Genomic DNA, 24,410 nt, shown 5'->3' with positions numbered 1-24,410 from the left:
GCATTTTGGAAAGATTTTCTTTAATAGCATAATCGATGATTTCGATTTCTGCCTTCAATCTTAAATTTTGCTTGCAACTATGGATTACGTTTTTGTTTAGTAATCAATGTTGCTACTGTCATTACATGTGTCTTGTCGAACATATACAAGGCTGTTGCATTACATAGTTTTGGGTACAAAACTTTCATATATTTGTCCTTGCATATGTATGCATATTTATGCATATTTTTGCATATTTTGAAAACAGGAATATCTATAGAAAGATTACTATCACTCAAAATTTCCACATTTATTGTTGAACTTTCAACATTAATGTTTGGTCTTTTGTCAACTTTTGATGAAAATCCTTATAGTTACATTGTCAAATAACATCCACAATATAACTGATGTTTCTGAATTTTCGGGGAAGTGTGTGTAAATTTACAGTCCTTTGTGTCGTCACATCATTACTATTTATTTAATTTTATTTATTTAATGCACAGTTTTCATCAGTTTTTCATATTTTAACAAATATTTATTCATAATTGTGAATGTTCAGATATTGGGCATGGACTCTTTGTATGCATTATATTGTTGTAGCTTATTTTCATGTATTCTGTTAAAAATGTTCTATATTAATCATCAAAATCAAACATTGAAGGTTTTATTATTTTATCTGGAAAAAAAAAATTGAAATCATTTTACATGAAATTCTCAAGCAGCACAAAGGTGAGTATATATTACAACTTGATCAGCTGCTAATAGAAACCTTGTTTTGTTTGTAGCCCAATGTTGCATCTTCAAGACTATTTAAAAATGACACAATTCCAACTATCATAACTAGTCTATGTGAGATATCTGTAATACGTTAACTTTTCCCAAACAGCTAATAAAAGTCTTGTTCCATTTGGGAGATATCACAGGTTTAATGTTTCGTCACACAAGGCTGAAGACTTGAGCAAGTCTAAATATGATATCACTGAGCAACTTGTTTTGTTTTCTTCTGTCTTTTGTTGTTACAATGTATATATTCTGTATTAATGGAGATTACAAAGAAATTTCATATCTAGAGAAACGTTTCTCTTAGCTGCTGAGGGAGTTGTTCTTTAGCACAAATTCCTCTCTCACACGACATAAAAGGTGATAGCTGAGTCTGTATATATTATGTACATATATATGTATATATATTTATATATATATATATATATATAGAAATATATATATATATATATATATCAGGCCTCGACAAATTTTTTTAAAACTACTCGCCAACTGGCGACCAAGTCTAAAATTCTACTCGCCAAAACGTTAAATTTATTCGCCAATTTTTCCCGCTAATTGTTTGTGTGATATAAGCCTAGGTGGTATGGCCTAACTTAGGATATCACCGTATAGTGTTACCGTTAGTTGTTTACAGCAAAAACGATCTACTTAAATTGTGGTTGTTCAAAAGTGTTTAATACATGGTATGTGTGAAAATATAAAACGGTGAAACATTGTTAGCATTGTTTAGGACACAAAAATTAGCAATGGCATGGCTGACAATCTGTAACTTTCACTTGACATGACATCAGACTACTGTACCAGTGTATGTGTTAGTATCGTTAATAAGTTAAGATAACGCTTGGCACTGACAATCATTATTATTATCGATCGATTACTGAGTGTCTGACTTTCATTGGTCAGGTCTCGAGAATTGTCAATTTTCTTTTTACTAAAATTAATCCAATAAACTTCCTGTTATTCATTTCGAGATATATAATGTTATTTCGGCAAAATTATGATTTTACGTTTGTTCCCTTGAAAGTTCAGTTCGTATCACTACACTTCGTAAAAATTCACCGCGCCTGAAAAATCTCCGTACATAGTGTACGTAAAAATAGTGAGCGATTTCACACAGTTATCTCCCATTGGCATTGGTCGTTGACCAAAAAATGCGATTTGGACTTGCTTCATGGATACTATAGTGTCTCTAGTCAGGTAGGCCTTATTGCGCGATTGCGGTTAACCTACTGACAACACTGTTTTCATTTGTACTGATCGTACACACAAGGTACCCCTGTTTGAGTTGTCGTTAAGCATTTAATGAAGTTTGTTGTTTTCCATTTTGGTAACGTGCATCATTTAGTTTGAGTGATTAGTACCAAATTAGTTTCGAGCTGTTGAACAGAGCTGTTTCTTAGGACCTACATGTAACAGTGCACTTGATAATACTACTGTGATGTGTAACATAGGCAATAGGCCTTTCTTGATTGGATCACAAGTTAATAGTAAGCCTATCGTATAAAGTCAGTGAAAGAATGAGCCACTCGTCAAATGTCGAGCGTAGTGCATTATTTGCTCGCAAGTCGCAAAATTCTACTCGCCATTGGCGAGTTGGCGACCGTATTTGTCGAGGCCAGATATAAATATATATATATATATATATATATATATATATATATATATATATATATACATATACATATACATATACATATACATATACATATACATATACATATACATATACATATACATATACATATACATATACATATACATATACATACTACAATTTCAATTATATATATGATACAATAATGAGAAATACATGCAAACAATAGTATATTAGTAACCACACATCATCAACATGGACGGCGACATCATCCTAGCAGAACCACAGACAATGAAAAGCACAACACAAAGAAAACAAAGGTCATTGTTTGAATTGATGCAGCTCTGTGATATCAAAACTGAACATGACAAGTTAACAAATACTCTTTATAAATAAAAAGTTACTTTGTACCAAAATAAATATGTATATAATAATTCTATGGTTGTAATATTATTACTCCTGTGCGTGTAACTAGTATAATAAGTAACCTATTCAATATAAAGATTGACAATATCCCGTCAATTTCTATAGACTTTTTCAATCTTTTCATCAAGCAAACAATTGATTTGGAAATGCAGGATTTCTGTAATCAATAAACACTTGTCATAGCCATCTAGTCTGGTAATGTTTTTGGTCTTGTTCTGTTATTAAGAAGACTCAATGCAGATATAGTTATATATTGTTTGGAGTAAGTTTTCATAAGCAAGCAAGCTAGTAATGAAATTGATTGAAGGCCCTCCTTTATATTGTTCCTTTTTTGTTTGTTGGTAACTTTGTGGCTACTACTGATAACAAATTAATACCCTTTCAATGATTCTATTGGTTTGAATATGCAGTATTATAGTGTAACAGAATGGCATATATAATTAAAGAGAAGGATACCAATATTAAAAGGAAAGAATAAACTGTATCTTTTAAAGATTCATAAAGATTCATAAAGATTTAAAAAAAATAGAACGTAAAAGTAGAATAACTTAAAAGACAAGTAGAGTATATTGAATTTGATTCAATGACTGACCTTTAAAAAGGTTTCTGTGGCACAATTCTGAACTTTGTAGAAACATGAATCACATGGCAATGGTAAAGAATGAATTTAGGTATATACGTAGGTGTGATTTGTTGTATGAGTTCATTAAAATACACTGCCTTCAGTACAGGCTGTAAATCTATACCAAATTTTAGGGAAAAATGACCCTCTAAACATCTGTGGCTCGTCAATTAAATTGGCTGGACTACTTAGTCTAAAACACTGATCATTAGATGCAACACAGTAACTCAATGGGAAAACAAATATAAGAGTTTTATGGGCTCAACAATTGTAGAACTCATTCATCAAATGTTAAATGAATATCCACGGAAGGAGGCTGTGTTATTTATATGAAACTGGAAAAAGGACATGCTTTGATTGAATTTATCAAAGAATCGATTAACATTTAAGCCTACACTACATCTTCAGTGTTATAGCCTTAAAGGAACATTCCAGAGATTAAGCATTTTAAAGATGAATATGTTATTTATGATATAATGGACTGTAAAATATCAAAATTGTGATTTGTGTCCAGATGACACCTTTTACTACTTCAGTACCTCCATGTTTTTATACCACTCTGAGTTTGAATTTTGAATTTTTTTAAATTAATTTTTATATTTTTTATTTGTTATTATCTGCCAACTTTTTTGTGCCAAGCATTTTATCAATCAGTACATGTGGCAAACTAGATTCACCTTATAACTCCAAGAGATAAATTTAAAGTTTTGTTGCACTCATTGGTCTGAATATTGTAAGATTTTCAAAGCAAATACATAAATATTTACTTTCTCAAAGTTTTAGTAAATTTAGAGTTTTCTGCTGCATTTATACATCATGGGCACACCAAATAATGTGTGCTTGTCGTGATTTGCTGCCACCAGGCAAGTGATGAAAGCACCTTATTAGCTCATATTAATTGTAAGTCAATCACTTTTTTGATTTTTGCCAACGGTTTACAAGATATATCAAAGCTAATTCTTGAGTCAAGGGAAATATTGTTTCCAGTCAAACAGTAGAAAATCCATCAGCTAAAACTATACAGTGTCATAATATATTTTTTATGAAGAGAAAAGTCACCTATTTTATAACAAAAATTCTTGAAAAGTAAAATGTAAAAGTTTAAACTGTATAATATGAAAGGGTATGGCTAGGTTTGAGCCCGTCAGATATTTAAGCTACAGGTATATTAAACTTATGGGATTTAAAAATTTTTGATTTCTTAAAAGTGAAGTTTATTCTGCCTCTTTAAATGGAACCTGTTCTGTAGTAGCTCATAGTAAGTCTATTTCAGCATTGGCAAGAAGAAAACAAAGAGATAATGCCTATTGTTTCATTCAGCTATTTAATATGCTACCTAGGCATTATGAATAGAAATGATTGAACACTCTAGCTGTCCAAAAAATGTCGTTTTGTGCATGTTAAACCAACTGAATGATAACTTCCAAACTCGAAATTCCTTATGCTATTAAAGAATAGACTTAATTAACAACTATTGACAGGGATTTATTGATAGAATAGTCTAAATTGTTGTTGGAGTCAGACAAGCTATGGCTGATTCAACTTGGATTTTATAAGAGGTGTTCAACTGGTATGTAAAGGGGCTGCATAACTTAAGTTGAACTATTCCAACAGACAATAGTGAATTCTTCTTTGTTTGTTATTAAACTCGTACTTCAAGGTCATAACTGCACCATAGACCTTTGTACTAATATTACAGGTCATAGAGGGGTAGGTGATATGGAAGCATTTCAGTTTGGGTAGGTTTATAGTCATTTAATGTATGTGCAGTCCTCTAACACATTTACAAATATACAGATGCTTTGGAAAAACACCTTATTGCCAGGGGCCATAGTGCCAGAAGGGTGCGTGAAGCCATTCAGAGAGTCCGCTCCCTTTCCAGATCATCTACTTTGGCAGTGAAGGACAAAAAGGGACGAGATTGCGACAACAAGCTGCCCCTCGTTGTTACTTTCCACCCAAATCTTCCTCCCCTTCAGAAAATCACCTCTAACAACCACAACATTCTCCTCACTTCAGATAGACTCCAACGAGCCGTCCCTGAAAAACCCATCATCGCCTACAGACGACCACGCAACCTACGAGACCTTCTTGTACGTGCTGCTGTTCCACCTCTAACTTCTAACCCCACACCCATTCAGCATGGTACCTTCAAATGTGATCGTACTTCGAGATGCATCGTCTGCAGCCACCACATTGTTGAATCCAATTCCATCACCAGCCACAGCATGCAACTCACACACAAGACTAAGGGTCACATCACTTGCACTACCACCAATGTCATCTATCTGATCTCTTGTAGAGTTTGCGGCATCCAGTATGTTGGCGAAACCAAAACCACCCTCAAGAAGCGATTCTATGGTCACAGATCCACAGTCAACACCATGAAGACTGAGACCCCAGTTGGAGAACATTTTAACCTTCCCAACCATACCATTAACGACATGTCCCTACAGGGGATTGAATCCTTAGGTAGCCGTCCTGACCTAGTACGTATCAGCAGAGAGAGGCTCTGGATGCAACGCCTTCGTACCATTCAACCTCATGGGCTGAACATTCAGGAAGGACATGACTAACTTTCCTCTGTTCCCTACTCCTTCTCCCCTTTCTCCCTTCCCCCCCCCCCTTCACTCTTCCTCTTACAGCTCTCTTCCCCTCCATTTTTCTTCACACCTTTCTGTCTTTGTCCCTCTCCAGTTTATTCCTTACCCTGTGCCTTTAATCCTCTCTTTGTCCCTCCACAGTTTATCTCCTTCCTCTCCTCTTCTCCTGTTGCTTTCTACTTTTAATCCCCTTTCATCCATCTCATTGTGTTCACCGTGCTCATTAACCTGTCTGTATTCTGTGCGTGTTTTTGTCCCCTCTGTTACTGTAACTTGTCATTTAGCCTCTGAAGAAGATCCTGCTAGGATCGAAACGTCAGGCCAACTTACTTTTACACATTCTATTACACAGGCTCTCTAGTGGATAAGCAGTTTGCTAACAGTTTTATTTCATTTTACATTTACAAATACAAAGAACAAACGTTGGTCTCTTGTGACTGTCTGTCCGTTCTCCGGCCCTACCATCCTTTTAACTTTTGGAAACGATTATTCAACGATAGATATTCAACGTATCTACAAATACAAACTAAATAGTATCATCAATTGTCCTGTCATAACCCAATCCTGTCCTATGTAACCCTATACTAGCCCAGTCCTGCTCCACCCAGCCATAGTCTACATAATCCTTCGCTATATCAGCCCCACTCTCCCATTAACCCCTGGTCTCGTAGTCATACCCTGCCCCACCATTGTCCTGCCTTAATCCCACCAATCCTTGGTTTTCTCAGCACACTCCAATCCTGGTCCATCCTTTTCTACCCTTCCCCTGCCCCCTCCCAATCCTAGTATCTATCTCTATACCGCCCCTTCCCATTGTAATGTATGAAACATGGTTATATAGGAAAAACTGATAAATGCTATTAGTTTGTTGCAGTGCATTGCCTTTTTTTTTTTTTTTTTAAATAAATGCTCTCAAAGGAATCGACCATTAGAATCAGATTTATACCCATGCATGTCACCATATTCCTTCTGTTTTGTTTCATGTAAACCTTTCTTTATTTTTTCAACATCTTATCCATCTTAAGTGTTTCTTTATCAGTTTTTGATGTTTCTTGCCCCCTTTTCTAATTTTGTCCAAAAATCTTTAAACAATAATCAAATAAATCTTAAAAGATTTTAAAAATGAAATAGATCTATATAATAATGTAAAAGTCTTTTATAGACTCTGCCAGTCATAAATGGGCTCTGCTCATGTGTGAAGAATTTAAAGTCAAGAAACTATTAGAGTTTTGTTTCGTGGTGTGACCTTCAATAGGATAGCTTATTGAATTGCCCAGCAGATCTACTTCTGACAATGGCAGTAACTGTTTTTTGAGTGACGCCAAAACTATGTCTAATTCTCGGTAGCCATAGAACAAATAGAGTTGAGATGCAATTTTAACCACATAATCTTGTTAATGCAATTACTCTACTTGAGAAAAGAAATGAATTTGGAAAGTTATCTCCTATTTCTTTTATAAATATAAATACAAAAAAGAGAGAAAAAAAAAATACCAGAAGAATTGATAAGAAAACTTTGGTTGAGAGATGAAGATGGCATGAGGTATATTTTCTGACCTCTAATGTAATTAGCAAAGATCTCGCAGTTATTGTTATGTGACAATAGATTTTTGGTTATTGAATTACAGGAGTTTATAGCTGTTTATACAAGTAACTTGCAAGTCAAATTGTAAGCTCTTTCCTGACCAAGTTAATGTTGATTTAAACCATCCAAGTGCGAACAACAATGGGAGGAAGAAGCCACTTTGTAGTCGCAAATTAATTTATAAATGCTATAATTATTTAAGGAGGTTGTGCAATTACAAAAGTGGGTCAAGTGGAGTGTTTGGGTGTAGTGGTGATCGGTCTGGACTTGTTTAAAGTCTGTTTACTTGATGGTTTTGCAGTTTTGTTTCAAAGATTCAACAGGATATAATACATTTGCGTTGCTTCCATCAGAACACTATACTTACGAATTAGATATAGGTTGGTCTTGGTTTAGGTCAATTTTGAAATTATTTTAATCCAAAAAGTTTAAGAGAGGCCATTAAATGCTCAACTTTTCATGTTAATTTCAAATTACAACTTTAGAGAAAGTAAAAAAATGTGGAAAATAAGATTCGAATTTTGACGTTTGCACGTGATTGTATCCGGAAGATGAAATTCAACTCCTGAAGATGGAACCTGGCTGAGTCACTTCATGGAACAACGAAGGGGAGGTAGAATGGGGTGGGAGGGAGAATGGGGATGGGGGGAGAGAGAATGGGGTGGGGGGAGGATGGGAAGTTCATTAGCCTCTCCCATTGATGTAGTCACAATGGTCTAGATACTAACAAAAAGTTTTTTTTTTGTCCTGTGGTGGTATTGTGCAACATATCTAAAAAAGTCAACTGAAAATAAAGTTTTTTTTCCAGCTATATCAAACTGATTGTAAGTAGTTTTTGTTTCCAATTATGCCCGAAATTATCGATCTTGGCTGTCAATCTGTCATTGAATCCAGAATAAACTATTTTGTTTTATTATGTTTTTTTTTTGGGTAGATATTTTAAGGTAAATATTTCGGTAAATTTGCTTCTCCACTCAGAACGTGTCGCTCTGACCGCATCGAAAGTTGACTCAAAATTGACTTTGTCGGTGGTTTTTACGTTGATGTGTCAAGAGTGGTCAGAGTTACTAACTACCTCAGTGGTAATTTATCCACAAGATGGATGACTCTCAGTCTAGAGTAATCATTTGCGGCCTTTTGAAACATGGATTTAGCAGGGTTCATTCAAAGGAAACAAGCAGTACTCGGGCCCCTGAAGCCGAGAGTAAACAGCACGGTGTGGACTAATATACTAGAGCGCGGTGCTTGTACAAACACGGCTGGAGTCAACTGCCACTCTGGTCGGGTAGCCACAAAGGAAAGGAAGCTATTCATATTCCTCGGTGTCATGTTCAGTCAAGTGTCTCTGAAAACCCCAAATCTACTGAATTATGATTAGAGAAGTGGCTTAGGCCATCTAAGAGGGGAGTTAAAATCCCATTCAGATTGAGGGGAAAATCCATTCTTGTGTTATTTATAAATCTCGGGAAGCCTTTCACGATATGTCAATATTCCTTAAGGAAAGGAGGGGCCATCTCCGTGTAAGAGAGAACTTTATTTAAGGTGGTCTTAAGTGTGTACTTAAACTCATTGTATGAAATCAGATCTGATCTCGTGTGCATCTCTGACCTTTCCCCTGGAAAACTACTTAATACACCCACCCGTGAGAGTCATGAAGTATGAACCTACTAACCTTTCACTTGTAAACTTTGGTTTGTGAGAAACAAGATTTTTTGCAAAATTCTCCAACATTCAGTAATTGGCTATATGCAACCAGTTAGAATGGCTGGGACATTAAAACAAAAGGTAATCGCGATAGCTACAATTTAAACTTTCCATAAAAGTTATGAGGCAAATAACATGCATACGCTACAGTATGTTCAAATAGTATAGGAATCTCATACACTTAGGGATCGAGTTCCTCTTGGTTTACATATGTCAATATCGGCTTAAAGGCATTGAAGACTTGCCCCAAACCACGTGCCCCGCTCTGAAAATGTTAACTTTCCTTTGCTTGCAAGTGAAGTTTTCTGCTACAAAATGCAGACAGTAATAAAAAGTGATACCCTTGTTATCTTTAGCTGGACCTGAGATATCCATCGCTGTACCGTACACTGTGCTATGGGTATTGACCGCAGCTGTATGTACTGACTGTACACTGGTGTCTAATTACCGAAGGTAGCAAGCTGTGTGCATATTTTCTGGGATCGATGGTGGTGTCTAACACTTCTGTTTTACCTCATTCGAAACTAGGTCAGATTACCGGCATTAGACGTTTCTTTGTGAGTGAGTCTTCACACCATTTAAGTTATTATGATAGTTGGGATGGTACTTCACACAAAGAATTTTCAACCAATCAGATAAGGGCATGTGGTATCCCTCCTATTCCTGTTCTTTCACTCTGTTGCTCCCCATCCCCAATGTGATCCCAGTCTACTCCCTCTCCCCACACCCACAAAAAGATCATTTTTCAATCTGCTCATTATGTGGGTCAATATTGGATGTGGCCAGCAGTTTATCAGTGATGGCAGTGTAATGTTTTCAGCTCTGTTCAAGAGGTTCATTAGTACCTTCACCCCACTCATCTCTTTCTAGTATGACGGCAATAGGTTATTGTTACGATTATTATGATTATTTGATATATTATATTAAATACTATTTATACTGTCTGTTAACTAAAGGTGTGTTGGTTTTATGGCCTTCCAATTTGCAGGTGTCTTTTGTTATGAGAGTCATCATTTCAGTTTTTTAACAGCTCTGGACATTAAGCTCACAAATTTTAATTACTATCTATATAGCTCAATTTGGAACCATTACGATTTTTTTTCCCCCTCCTCACTGAAAATTTCATCTTTTTTGTGTTATTTGCATTTGTAAAGAACTATTTACAAATTGATAATAGAGGGCATATGGTTACATGATGCTGTTTACTTGCCATATTTGAAGAATGACAGATAAACAGGGTTGGGTGTTGGATTAATTACACATGAACAATAACTACCATTGTGGTGACAAGATCTGCGTCACAACTGTGCATGCTGCTTCTGTTGTCATTTCGTGGACAGAAATTTGTATGTTATCTTAAATTCTAAGAGTGTCACCGTATTGCTTTGATAGTATGTCAGAACTGAACACTGTTGTACTTTTAATTAGTCTTAGGATAAATACAAAGTAGTTATAATACCTTCACTGCTCATAGTTATATTGTTCTACAGAAATACAGTAAGACCTGCATAACCTGTACACGTCTAGACACGAAAGTAATGTAAGTGGATTCTAGAACAGTATAAATTTTTTTTGACCGAAATCAAACACAAAAAGTTACTTGCAATTCATCAAAATTGCATTGTGACAAAGTGCTCCCAAGATTCTATATTGACCAAACCTTGCTCATACTAATAGATATTTTAATTCCATATATTCATTACCGCAACCTAAAGGGAAGTATACTTGATGGTAAATAATAAGCCATTCTGTTTCAAATCTCTCCAATGTTTCACCAAAAGAATTATATATTTAATAAATTAAAGCATGAATTATACCAAGAAAATTAAAAAATATTATATTTAAGTTAATTATATATATATATATATTTTTTTGCAGTAATGAAATTGTCTCCATATTTTCTATTCTCCAATTTATCGATTTTCACTCATGTATCTTCTTCTTCTCTTGCTTTTTCATGAACCTGCTATTTACTGACTGGATACCCATTTGCGTTTCTCTTGACCACACCCTCTACAGTTTGTAAGTATTATCAAAGTCAACATTTTTGCAAATTTATTTACTTTAAGATTTTTTGTTCCTCCCCCCACCTGTCTTTACACCTTTAATATGAAACATTTTTGCTGACATTTCAGATAGACATATTTATAAGGTATAGATTCAAGACTATTGTTGTTTTTCTATTTCATTTGTTTGAGGATCTTCCAAGTAAGGTTGTTAGTCGGTAGTTTGCTGGAGAATAATTTCCAGCTAATCACCTGCAGACCGTCGTTTCATATTGAAGACCTACGTACAAACTGATTGTAGTTCGCTTCGTGAGCCTCTTTAGTTCACATTATGCTTTAAAATCATACAGGGCAGCGAACATATTAAAGTGAGCTCAGACTGCGCAAGGTCTGCTCAAGGTTTGCTCTGTAGATGTTTCTTTCTTTGAGTGTATGTAGCAGTGAGTAGTGTGAGAGGGACCACTTGTCGATTCCTCCAAGCTCCCCCTGTCGATTCCTCCAAGCTCCCCCTTGTCGATTCCTCCAAGCTCCCTCTTGTCGATTCCTCCAAGCTCCCTCTTGTCGATTCCTCCAAGCTCCCTGGACGACGGCTCGTCTTCCATGATCATACCTCTCAGTCGTGGAATATCGATCGCCTGGATCAATACTGTTCAGACAAAAACTTTGATCAAAGTTTGTACAAAAGTTGTAAAGAAATTCTGATTTTTTTTTTAGGTTTTAAGGTTTTCTAGGTTTATTAGGTTTTTTTGGTTTTAGGTATGAATTAGGCCTCCTGTGAAGGAAACTCTTCCCTTTAAAAGATAAAACACACCAAAAGAAGACCCAAAACAAGTAACAGACCCTCACCATTTGTTTAATACCCAGACACTTTTCATGGTAGTCTAATAAACACTCTTCAGGCAAAATTGGGAATTTCTTCAAATTTCATTTTTATGTTTTCGTTTGAAATGAAACCTATACAAGACTAGTCAAGCTAACGACCTTCTTTGCTACATATTTTAATATCCGATGGAATACAAAACAGCATGTTGAAGTCAAATCAAAATGCAGTTTCAAACTGTCAGCTGTGTATTTGGAACAGATATATGGCATAACAACTTTAATATTTCAAATTCAGCTAAAGATATTACAGCAAATGCCCATATGGAAATGCTCCCATTACTTGGTCACAAACATACCCATACTAAGACAATGATGGAAGGGCATTTTTCTCCATCTTGTATTGTTTCCTATTTACCCTTGATTGCACGATGATAATACATGTTGATATCTGACTTCTGGAGAGATTTCCTATATATGTATGACGAACATAACCTTGGAATAGACAGAACCATTTATAGATAGATCTGATTGACGGGTACCAATCACTTGTCAATCCCGACCAACCACCGTAATTGGACTGACCACCTTGGACCGTCAGATATCGGCCAATATTTTGCAATGTTCCCTCCTCTGATAGTGTCTGTTTTTATACCGCATTTATCTCTGCCTCGCATAGATGGGGAAACATTTCATCATAACATTGATTTCTTGTTGGGAAAATAGACTTCCAATTTTTGCCCTGTGAGTGATACCCGCCCCTCCTGGGATTCAGAGGCAGGTCGCTGGGGCCCCTGCTGCTCCCAAGGCTGTGTAACATAACCATCTCTCAGGTGGGTACTCGTCTGAGGGTCCTGTCCAGTTGATTGTTGGCAGTGATTAAAACCAAGAGTAAAGGAGAGGGGTCGGCTATGTTTTTACAAGTACAAGATTTCAGGTGGCTTTCTGATAACAGTGGATTGACAGGGATGACAAGTTAATCCCAAGGACCTCTCAGGAGGAAAAAAATAGATAAAAGACCACAATTCCAGCTGGGACCTTGTACTTAGTTTCAAGTCTGACATGAGTTTGCAGTCATACAAAGTAAATTGTTATCTTTTTTTTGGGTTGTACATGTTTTCTCTACAGTCTCTCTTGAGTGACTAGTTGTGATAATCAATGAGTGGAGAAAGAGGGGGGAATACTAGGAATACTTAAACAAGGGTGGGTGGTTTGGAAAGTGAGAGGTGAAGGAGGGAACGAAGAGAGGGGGGCAAGGATATGGATATATGTCCATAAGGGTACACTTTAAAGAGATATGGATATGTCCGTACAGGTACCCTTTCTTGTAAATTTGTGTACCTTCCATTAGAGGAAACAACTATATCCTTGAACTTGGAAGTTCAACTGCTGTCGTGTACAACTAAGTAGGTTGTTCTCAGTTGTTGATGCCCAATTTTAGCTTTTGTAAATTTGTGAAAAGTACGCTCCGGGATATTTTGGATCCTATAAATGATTTTTCGACATTGATCATTACATGAGTCGAAAACGAATGTCTGTCTCAGCGAAAGAAACAATTTTTTAAAGAAGAGGCTGTTAAGTGTCAATTGGAATTTTGATAGTAACTGATCTTACCTTTTAGCTTTTGTAGCTTTTTGGGTCATTTCTGACAACTTGGTTTGACTTTTGCATTGCTGTACAGCCCTTCTTAACCAATGAAACTAAATGCTTCATTTAACATGTCTGCTCAGTGAGCAAGGAGGTAACATATAGTCATTATCACATATAGGAAACTGATACATTATATAGTCACATTATATAAAGGCCACATTATATCAAGGTCACATTATATAAAGTCATTGTTCCTGTTGCTATGACATTTTCATGTCCACCTACGAATGGGTTTCTGAGAAATATCAACTTCCTGGTTAGAAAATGCCGACAATCGGTGACCAGTGTACTGGATTTTAGTTCCTGAAGTCGACAGATCCGAGATAATGGATTCTTGTGGTTGCTTTAGGAGGTTTCATTACCAGTATTAAGGTTTGACCGAGTATGCATGATTGTGTTACTTTAATTATTTTGGTCATATCACTGAACTTTCTGTATCTGACATACGTTTCTCAGTTCTGTAGCACAGACACTTATTAAAGGCCCTGGAACTTGAAAAGCTTTCACTACTCCAGTTCTTGGTGGTGCTATGCTTATTATTGCAAAGGCTATAGGATAACATTAAAACAACATTTATTCTACATGCATGTATGCAGGTTACAGCTGTGCAGTAACTGTTGTGCTTGTGTACTGGTTGGCTTGTATTCCCCCTCGGGATTGGAGATTTGTGTAAGCCCCTTCCAATCATACGGGAAAGCAAAATGTTATTTCATTAGTAAGAAAATAATTACTGTGTTCAACAAGTTTTCATGGCTAGCGTAAACCTGGGTGCAAACACATTATACCTAAAATAATCCTAAATTAATCTTCCACCAAACAATTCGTTATTTGAGATAGGATTCTGCCTGAGGGTCTGTAATTTTGTCCGTATCGGTTTTAAGAGGCTTTTAATAGAGCTGAAGATTTTCATACACACCTTAAAGGTGAAGTTTGTTCCTTGATTGGTTTTCACAAGTTAAAGGATCACATCAAGTTGCAAATGTACAGAATATTTTTAGAAATAAAATAGCCTCAGAGACTTATCATCTTTTATTATTCCCAATGAATTTATGATGAATGACACCAAACACCTAATTGTTTGATGTCTCAAGGATGGAGTGTGGTTGCTTTACTCAGGATGTCCGCTAAAGACAGACATTAAAGTGACTGATATTATGATGGTGGATTTTTTTTTTTTAATTAGTGTTAATTTTGAAAATTTTACTGTTATAGGGTCTGTAAACATTAGTTGTGACGATTTGCTTGCCATGAGTTTTCAACAACATTAAAAAGAGAAGGAAGTTAAATTCATTAATTAAAAAAAAAAATTGTTTAATTCAATTAGTACTGTCACCATTTTCATTTCTTATTCCAGTTCAATACATTGGCTTCAATATGACATTTTATTCTAGATATCATGTTTGTGCTAAAGATGAAGTTTTCAAACTCACCAGTAACTTTAAACCTGAGTGCAAAAATATACATGATGAGGTGTAAATTTTACTTAAAAAACAATATAGTCCATGTACCTTGTAGCAACAAAATGTAAAAAGGGTTGATCACTTATTTCACAGAAAAAAGTCAATCAACGATATTAACACAGTGCCCTAGTTCTTAGTTTTTTTTTTTTATACTACTAGAGCTGCGAATCCATGAACTTCTTTAATTATTCCAAACCAAAGCACAAAACAGGATAAACAACCTGTCTGTACAATCATTTTCTTTCAGACTGAAAGGTTGACAGGTTTTATGAGAGTCGAGAAGCCAATGACTTGAAGTCTAACAGAGGGCGCACTTTAAGAACTCATAGTGTTGAACTAATATTAGTGAAGGCATTGTTACTAAGTGTGACCATGGAGCTATGAACGAAATAGCTCCATGGTGTGACAAAAGTTTTGGGCAATCTCATACTGTAATAGGCAAGTTGTTTGTTGGTTATAAATATGGAAAAGCAAGATAGTGGGTCATGGGGGTGGCTGGGTGGATCGAGGGGTGGGGTGGCTGGGTGGATCGAGGGGTGGGGTGGGGGTTGGGGGGTTAACTGCAAGTGTTTAGGTAGACATTTAAGATGAATTCCGAGATCCTGTTTCTGAGACAAGACAGTATCTCTCCCTGTGTAAACTGAATGGATGGCTGTGTCTCCATTTAATTAAGCCCAGAATGAAAAGAAAGTGTAATTTATCTGTAAGGTATGAATTGAAAACATTCTTTTGAAGTTTAAAAGGTAAACATGTTCAGAATAAACAGGGTTGCCCCTAGATATACTAAAACTGTCTCTAAATAATCGCAAAAGTCTTTGGTACTCATTCTGTTAGCTTTCTATTTATAGCTTTAGCTTTCTATGTATAGCTTTCTATTTATAGCTTTCTATTTATAGCTCGCTATGGTGATTGTGGATTTTTGTTACTTTCAGTGTCAATTCTGGTACTTATAGCTCATATGTGTTGGACGGTCAGTGTTGTTCATTTCCTCCACAGATGTGGAGATGTGAAGCAAGGAGGTCCGAAAATAGTACAAATAAAGAAGAATAACTTTCCTTCAGAACCATATTCTTAATGTTTCGATATACTTTGTCATGTGGTACTTTCATGACCAAAAGGTTAAAGCAATATGCCAAAGAAGGGATATACTGTTATTATTAAAAACTTTGTGAAATATCTAACCTGCCAATCAAAAATTTTCAAAAAGTGATTTTTTTTTTTTTTAAAGTTAAATTCGAAAAGGGCAAACTTCTCCAACTCTTTGTTTTGTTTTTATATGTTATTGTGATAGACAAAGGATGTGATGTTAGTAAGAAAGAACAAAGGTTAATTAATTGTAAGCTAGGCCCCAGTTCACTACCCTATTTATTACGTGACTTTTATGAAACAAAGACCCGTTTCCTTGCCTTTGGCTGGTACTATTTTCTTTTTTCCCCGTTATTTTTCCCCGATGAGTTACGATAGACCAGCCATGGGAGGAAAAGAAATCTGTTTAGGTGTCGGCATTAACCCCCCCATGCAAGCCTGTTGTATGATTGGAATTACCAACGTTCTATTAACGACTCCCAAATTGCAAAGCTCACAGTTTGGATTTTGAACAGCGGTAAAACAGGTGTCATGGTCGTTATGCTGCCAATGTTCTCATTCCTCCCCTTGTTTGTAAGGAAGGCCAAGAACCCTTGTTTTATGGGTGGACAATTAAAGAGGGAAAGTGCATCAACCTCTGGTTACCACTTAGACAACGTTTTAACTTCTTTGTAACAATACGGGCAGTGTAAGGCACAGTCATTATGGGTTTTACCCCCCATTGGGACTCCTAGACCACTTGACATTGTTGAAACATTTCTATAAACTGCAACAGAAAAACACACTGATCTTTGAGAATGATAAAAACAGTGGGAAAAGTCATTTTGTTTTTGCTGCTATAAATTTTGTGTGACCTATCAGTCCCCAGTGTGTTATGGAAGCATTTTGGTCCTGCTTGCCAGTGACGAAAAACTCTGCCTGAAATTAGGCCAATTAGCTACGCAGACAGACAGTCTCTGTATACCACTGCCAATCGAGCGAATCCATCAAAAAATTTATTTATGTTGTTAATGTAAATCTTTGATAATACATTAGAAAAAGAGAAAACATGAATTCAATATGATATCAAAAATTCAAGGAAACAGTTGTAAGTTTAGGTTCCCCCCCTTTTTTTTGTTTTTTTTACTGTTGTAAATGGAATGATTTAGTGTTATAATTAGAGTCACAGTTGGCAGTTCCATTTGTGGTCTGTGGTAATTACTCTGCGAGTTTATTGAATGTATTAGTCTCATCATCACTGGCAAGTGGAGCAGGGACATAAGATCTGACTTAGCCACCTTACCTACCATGTTTAGTGTAACTGATTGAAAAGTGCATCAAGAGAAATGATAAATGTAGTAGTATTTGAGAGCTTTTAAAGAAGTGGTTATGAACTGCAGGAGGAGAGAAGGTTGATGGTATGAGGATCGAGGGATTCGTGGGAAGGGGAGGCAGGAGGGGGAGGGGGAAGGAAGGGTTGGGAGGGGGTGGGGAAGGGAGGGTTGGACAGATTACTATGTGACTTCTTCTCCATCCTAACCAGCTCCAATCGCAAGCCCACTTGTCAGTAATTCAAATTCTACTCTAGATTTTAGTTGGAGTCACTTTAAAGAGGGTACAACCAGTAATGGCCAAATATTTGTGTTAATTTACTGAATGGTGGCAAGTGTACTAACTTACTCTACATGGGTACATAGGTCAAAGGTTAGAAAATTGTGTTACTCTACAGACATGTCACCCTGCACTGTATTCTGTGAAGAACTCATTAATGTCTAGAACTGAAGTAGCAAACTCTCAAGTCTATTTCACTCTGATACTTACCTCCTATTAACTTATGTATTTCTGGCAAAGCTGTTGGTACAGGGGGCACTACCCCTCTATTGATCTTCCTTCCTTCTATGCCAGCCTATTAGTTAGGACACACGTGTCTTTCAGTGCTAAAGTTTTCCTCTTTTGGGAGGGACACTATCTGGTTCCTATCTACACTTTTTGTGGTTAGTTGGAGTCCTTTGGAAGTTAAAGTTGTGTTCAAGAAGTTTCGAATGAATATCCTTTTTCTTTCTGGAGGGTTTGGGGCTTGTATCCTTTGCGGGTGGCACACAGCTGCGAGGCGAGGCTGGCCTTTCCATTGGGGTCGTACAGGGTAGGAGTCCTGCAACATTCTTTGTGATTTTCACATGTTGCTGTTTTTCCCTGAGGTTCTTCCTTACATTATATTTGAACTTGTAGTTGTTAGCGTTAGTCATTCACCATTATGTAGGAGGCTTCGCTATTTTGAATGTTGGTAGTCACATTTTTGTCTCTCCTATCCGTTCGTATCTTTCTTACATTATTTTACATTGTTGTGTAGGGCTGTACGGTTTCTATGGGGTTAAATTACAGGTAGTTAGAACCCTTAGTCACTTACTTGTTGATGTTTATTTATTTGCTTTTGACAGGTTTCTTTACCGTGGGTTTTTCACTTGTTGTTGTTTAACTTTAACCAGAGACCATTAATTACGATGTTTCCATTAATTTGCAATTTTCATGTAATAGCCTTTACTGTCCCTTTGTCTCTTGTTTTCATTATTTTGCAATGTAGAAAATGATCAGTCCAACAGCTTTATTTGCTTCATCATCCATCATTGAGATATTGAAGACTGGAATTTTCAGTATCTTGATTTTCTGAATAATAACTTGGAAATGTGAACTTATACAATGATCCATGATTTACTATAGACTTATGTCGCTAATCTTTTCTTTAGAAATGTGATACTATGATATGATATGATATGTATTCTGTCCTTCCATAACGGTATCGAACCTCTGGACATACAATCAATGTCCATAGCCTAGTGGTCAGGGTTTCCGCATATACTGTATAGCGGGAGACCTAGGTTCAGTGGAGGCTGGAAGTTTTTTCACTCTTCTGGATTTTCCAACTCACTACAATTTCAATGATACATATATATATATAGATATATATCTATGTACATATAAAGCTGTCATTGAATTGTTGCTGGTTTGATCATAACATCATCTTTTCTTTTTATTTAGACTGTGATGCATTGGGGAGCTAAACTTGGCAAGAAAGAGATGATAAGAATGGCAGTCAAGGGTGGTGTAGATGTTAACATGAGAACGGTAAGTTTGGCATCTCCCAAAACATTTTATCAAAGTTACTTGCAAATCTGGACATTTCCGGCCTCTGCAGGTTGCATCTGCAGTTTGTAACCACTCTTGTCTTCAAATAGCCTCGAATATCAGAAATTATATTTTCATATTTTGTCGACAATAAACATCTCAACAGGTAGCTAGAAGATTGACATATTGTGTTACTTTTCAAAACAAATGATGATATTAGTGATAGACCTAAGGCTTTGTAGGTTTCATGTAACAAGTGCCTTTGCCTAACCTACATTGCGTATAGGTCTATTGGCTAAATTCCTGATTGACATCAATTGTTCTGGCTATTTTTGTGTAAACTTGGAGATAATAGAGTTCACCTGTTATTTGAGTGAATTGTAGCTGGAATATGGTAATGAAATACAACCAGCTACTTAGAAACCCATTTTATACATATCCATTATAAACTTGAAAACACATAATTCCAAATTACTTCCTTCTCTACCGATAGATAGAACACCATAAATGTTATCATAACTTCGTGGTTGTACCATTTCTTCCAAATTTTCCTTATCAAATTATAAACATCAAATTGGGAAAAGACCCAACACGAATATCACCTCCCAAGATTTGTTTTCAGACAGTGAGCCGTTGTGATGAACTACACAATGAAGACCATGCTTAGTTGGAAGCAAAAAATTGGTGAATTTCTCCATAAAAGAAGACCCGATACTGTATGCCTGGTATGAAATAACCCAAGAAAAGTTAGACTCTGATCTCGAGAGCCCAGGCATGAAAATTACATCTGAGGCAAGATCTTGATAGTCAGCCTCCCACCTTCCATTTGATCAGCATGAAAACCATTTGATAAACCCTGGATTGAATGTAAAGCCTCTAGCCTACTACTACAAACTTTAGCCTGATCAGCCTAAAAATCAGCTTTTGGGAACTGATCTTGATTAGTTTGTCAACAATCTTTGATTCAAACCTCTCATAAATTGTCTAGCATGCCAGCTTTCACTAGCCAAAGTTTTCATTCCCAATATTTAAGCAAAAGCAAACAATTTTACAGTTTTCCAGTTTTGCTTTCTACGTATGATTAATCATAACATGAAAAAGCTACCCATTGTTGAGAATCGAATCAACTTACTCCATTAGTTAGTGTCATAGCTCTTTAACCATTATTCAGTAATAAGCAAATCTATGGGTTGCCTATAATAGTTTGATCATCATACAGCAATCGTATTTTGAGTGATGATTGAAAGGTTCGCGGACCAAATGCATAAAGCTTCCTTTACCACATCGGTTTAAAATGATTGAATTTCTATGAAATCTAATCTGTTTGATGTATTGTGAATACCGTTTGGTGGCATCACTGTAAATTTTTTATGGACAGCTTAGTAAGATCATTTACCTCTCAGAGTTTAAGATAAGTTGCATTGGATACCAGGACAGAGATTCAAAGGTTGATACTAAATGCAAGTGATTGGATTTGATTGTGGATAAAGGCGGCAGAGCAAATGAAGAGGAGGTAGATGACTGAAGTAGAATGGTGATATGTGTGGGTGTGTGGATAGATGAAGGTACTAATAGTGCTTGTGGGTGGTTATGAGATAAAAGGTGCATTGATAGAGGGCACATCATGAGATGTGTGGATAGATGAAGGTACTTATGGTGTTTGTGGGTGGTTACACAGATGACTGATGTAAAATGGTGATATGTGTGGGTGTGTGGATAGATGAAGGTACTAATAGTGTTTGTGGGTGGTTATGCCAGGGAGCTGCTAGAGTAGCAGCTCCCTGGTTACACAGATGACTGAAGTAAAATGGTGATATGTGGGTGTGTTGGATAGATGAAGGTACTAATAGTGTTTGTGGGTAGTTACACAGATGACTGAAGTCAAATGGTGATATGTGTGGGTGTGTTGGATAGATGAAGGTACTAATAGTGTTTGTGGGTGGTTACACAGATGACTGAAGTCAAATGGTGATATGTGTGGTTGTGTGGATAGATGAAGGTACTAATAGTGTTTGTGGGTGGTTATGCCAGGGAGCTGCTAGAGTAGCAGCTCCCTGGTTACACAGATGACTGAAGTAAAATGGTGATATGTGTGGGTGCGTGGATAAATAAAGGTACTAATAGTGCTTGTGGGTGGTTACACAGATGACTGAAGTCAAATGGTGATATGTGTGGGTGTGTGGATAGATGAAGGTACTAATAGTGCTTGTGGGTGGTTACACAGATGACTGAAGTCAAATGGTGATATGTGTGGGTGTGTGGATAGATGAAGCTACTAATAGTGCTTGTGGGTGGTTATGAGATAAAAGGTGTGTTTATAGAGGGCACATCTTGAGATGTTTGGATAGATGAAGGTACTTATGGTGTTTGTTGTGGTTACACAGATGACTGAAGTAAAATGGTGATATGTGTGGGTGTGTGGATAGATGAAGGTACTAATAGTGCTTGTGGGTGGTTACACAGATGACTGAAGTCAAATGGTGATATGTGTGGGTGTGTGGATAAATGAAGGTACTAATAGTGCTTGTGGGTGGTTACACAGATGACTGAAGTCAAATGGTGATATGTGTGGGTGTGTGGATAGATGAAGGTACTAATAGTGCTTGTGGGTGGTTACACAGATGACTGGAAAGTAAAATGGTGATATGTGTGGGTGTGTGGATAGATGAAGGTACTAATAGTGCTTGTGGGTGGTTACACAGATGACTGAAGTAAAATGGTGATATGTGTGGGTGTGTGGATAAATGAAGGTACTAATAGTGCTTGTGGGTGATTACACAGATGACTGAAGTCAAATGGTGATATGTGTGGGTGTGTGGATAGATGAAGGTACTAATAGTGCTTGTGGGTGGTTACACAGATGACTGAAGTAAAATGGTGATATGTGTGGTTGTGTGGATAGATGAAGGTACTAATAGTGCTTGTGGGTGGTTACACAGATGACTGAAGTAAACTGGTGATATGTGTGGGTGTGTGGATAAATGAAGGTACTAATAGTGCTTGTGGGTGGTTACACAGATGACTGAAGTCAAATGGTGATATGTGTGGGTGTGTGGATAGATGAAGGTACTAATAGTGCTTGTGGGTGGTTACACAGATGACTGAAGTCAAATGGTGATATGTGTGGGTGTGTGGATAGATGAAGGTACTAATAGTGTTTGTGGGTGGTTAGGAGATAAAAGGTGCATTGATAGAGGGCACATCGTGAGATGTGTGGATAGATGAAGGTACTTATGGTGTTTGTGGGTGGTTACACAGATGACTGATGTAAAATGGTGATATGTGTGGGTGTGTGGATAGATGAAGGTACTAATAGTGTTTGTGGGTGGTTATGCCAGGGAGCTGCTAGAGTAGCAGCTCCCTGGTTACACAGATGACTGAAGTAAAATGGTGATATGTGGGTGTGTTGGATAGATGAAGGTACTAATAGTGTTTGTGGGTGGTTACACAGATGACTGAAGTCAAATGGTGATATGTGTGGGTGTGTGGATAGATGAAGGTCCTAATAGTGCTTGTGGGTGGTTACACAGATGACTGAAGTCAAATGGTGATATGTGTGGGTGTGTGGATAGATGAAGGTACTAATAGTGTTTGTGGGTGGTTACACAGATGACTGAAGTCAAATGGTGATATGTGTGGGTGTGTGGATAGATGAAGGTACTAATAGTGCTTGTGGGTGGTTACACAGATGACTGAAGTAAAATGGTGATATGTGTGGGTGTGTGGATAGATGAAGGTACTAATAGTGCTTGTGGGTGGTTACACAGATGACTGAAGTCAAATGGTGATATGTGTGGGTGTGTGGATAGATGAAGGTACTAAAGTGTATGTGGGTGGTTATGAGATATCAGGTGTGTTGATACATGGGCAAATGGTGGGTTGTTTGGGTTCATAGTTGGCTAAAGGTATGTAAATGAGGCTTGTGGGTGGTTATTGGCAAGATAGTAAGGTTTGCTAATAAAAGGTTAATAGTTGGATTTGTTGGTTTGATGTTGGTTGAAGGTACATTTGTTGGTGATTATGGACAAGATACTCAGTTTGTTGACAGCATATGGTTGGATGTGTGGGCGTGTGACTGCTTGAAGTTTAGTCAGGGCGTTTCTGGATGGTGTTAGAAAAGATACCAGATGTCAACGGAAGGTAAATTGTTGGTGGTGTAGGTGGTTGAAAGGTTTTGTTGTGGGGTTATATTTTAAATTGGCTCTTTAAATTCAAGATGTCAGAATTGTTGGTAGGAAGTGAAGTGTGTATTTTTTGGAGGCAGAGCTGGGGGAGGGGGGAGCACAGGGGTGAGGTGGGACAATTTTGTGAAGTCGGTTTGTCTTCTTTAGTTCCTAGCAGTCTTATGAAACTTTAGGAATGAGTAGTTATTCTGTCAGTTTTTTCATTTTATCATATTTTTTTTCTCTCTTTTCTTTTAAATTTCTTTTGATGTAACTGGAAATGCAGCAAGGGGTAAGTAAATGTTTTTTTTTAAATTTCTGGTAGGACCTGTTAAATCCTTCCTCTTAGCTTTTTTCAGATATATTTTGGCACTGTTCTTGAATAGCGTCATCTCGCAAGTTACATGTAATGGTGACAGAAACCTCACTGTGGTCCACTATTAACTTTGTGCGACAGAAGTCTCATAATTAAGATCAAATCTCCCAGCTGGAAAGGATACTCGGAATTACCGATAGATGCCAAGCAATATCACCGATAGATGGAATTATTGGACTAAAGTAGACAATAAGACAAACTCCAAAAAATGACTTATTTTTCCTATCTGGCAACAAAAACATTTTTTTTTCCAGTAGATGTCTCTGCAGGTTCATCATATCTCTCAGACTTCAATGAACCTCAGGGCAAATAATCTCACTTTCTGCAAAATTTGTGTTAGTATCTGCAATAATTAATGGAATTTATATACATTTACACATTGTGTCTGTTTATAAAACAAAGTGCAGTGTCACCTTACCATTTATTGGTCCACACTGCTACAAACGGATATT

At 36.8% G+C, this 24,410-nt stretch overlaps 1 long non-coding RNA gene across 1 annotated transcript; it reads left to right on the top strand.

Moving 5' to 3' along the window:
• Positions 1–8,272: 8,272 nt before the first annotated feature.
• LOC139963557 (uncharacterized) lies at positions 8,273–24,112 on the top strand. Its single transcript, XR_011791597.1, has 3 exons — positions 8,273–11,318; positions 19,333–19,419; positions 23,869–24,112. It is a non-coding gene; the product is annotated as an uncharacterized lncRNA (long non-coding RNA).
• The last annotated feature ends 298 nt before the right edge of the window (positions 24,113–24,410 follow it).

This window comes from Apostichopus japonicus, chromosome 3 (genome assembly GCF_037975245.1).
Source record: "Apostichopus japonicus isolate 1M-3 chromosome 3, ASM3797524v1, whole genome shotgun sequence".
NCBI lineage: Eukaryota > Metazoa > Echinodermata > Holothuroidea > Aspidochirotida > Stichopodidae > Apostichopus > Apostichopus japonicus.
This window is presented reverse-complemented; position numbering and strand designations above follow the sequence as displayed.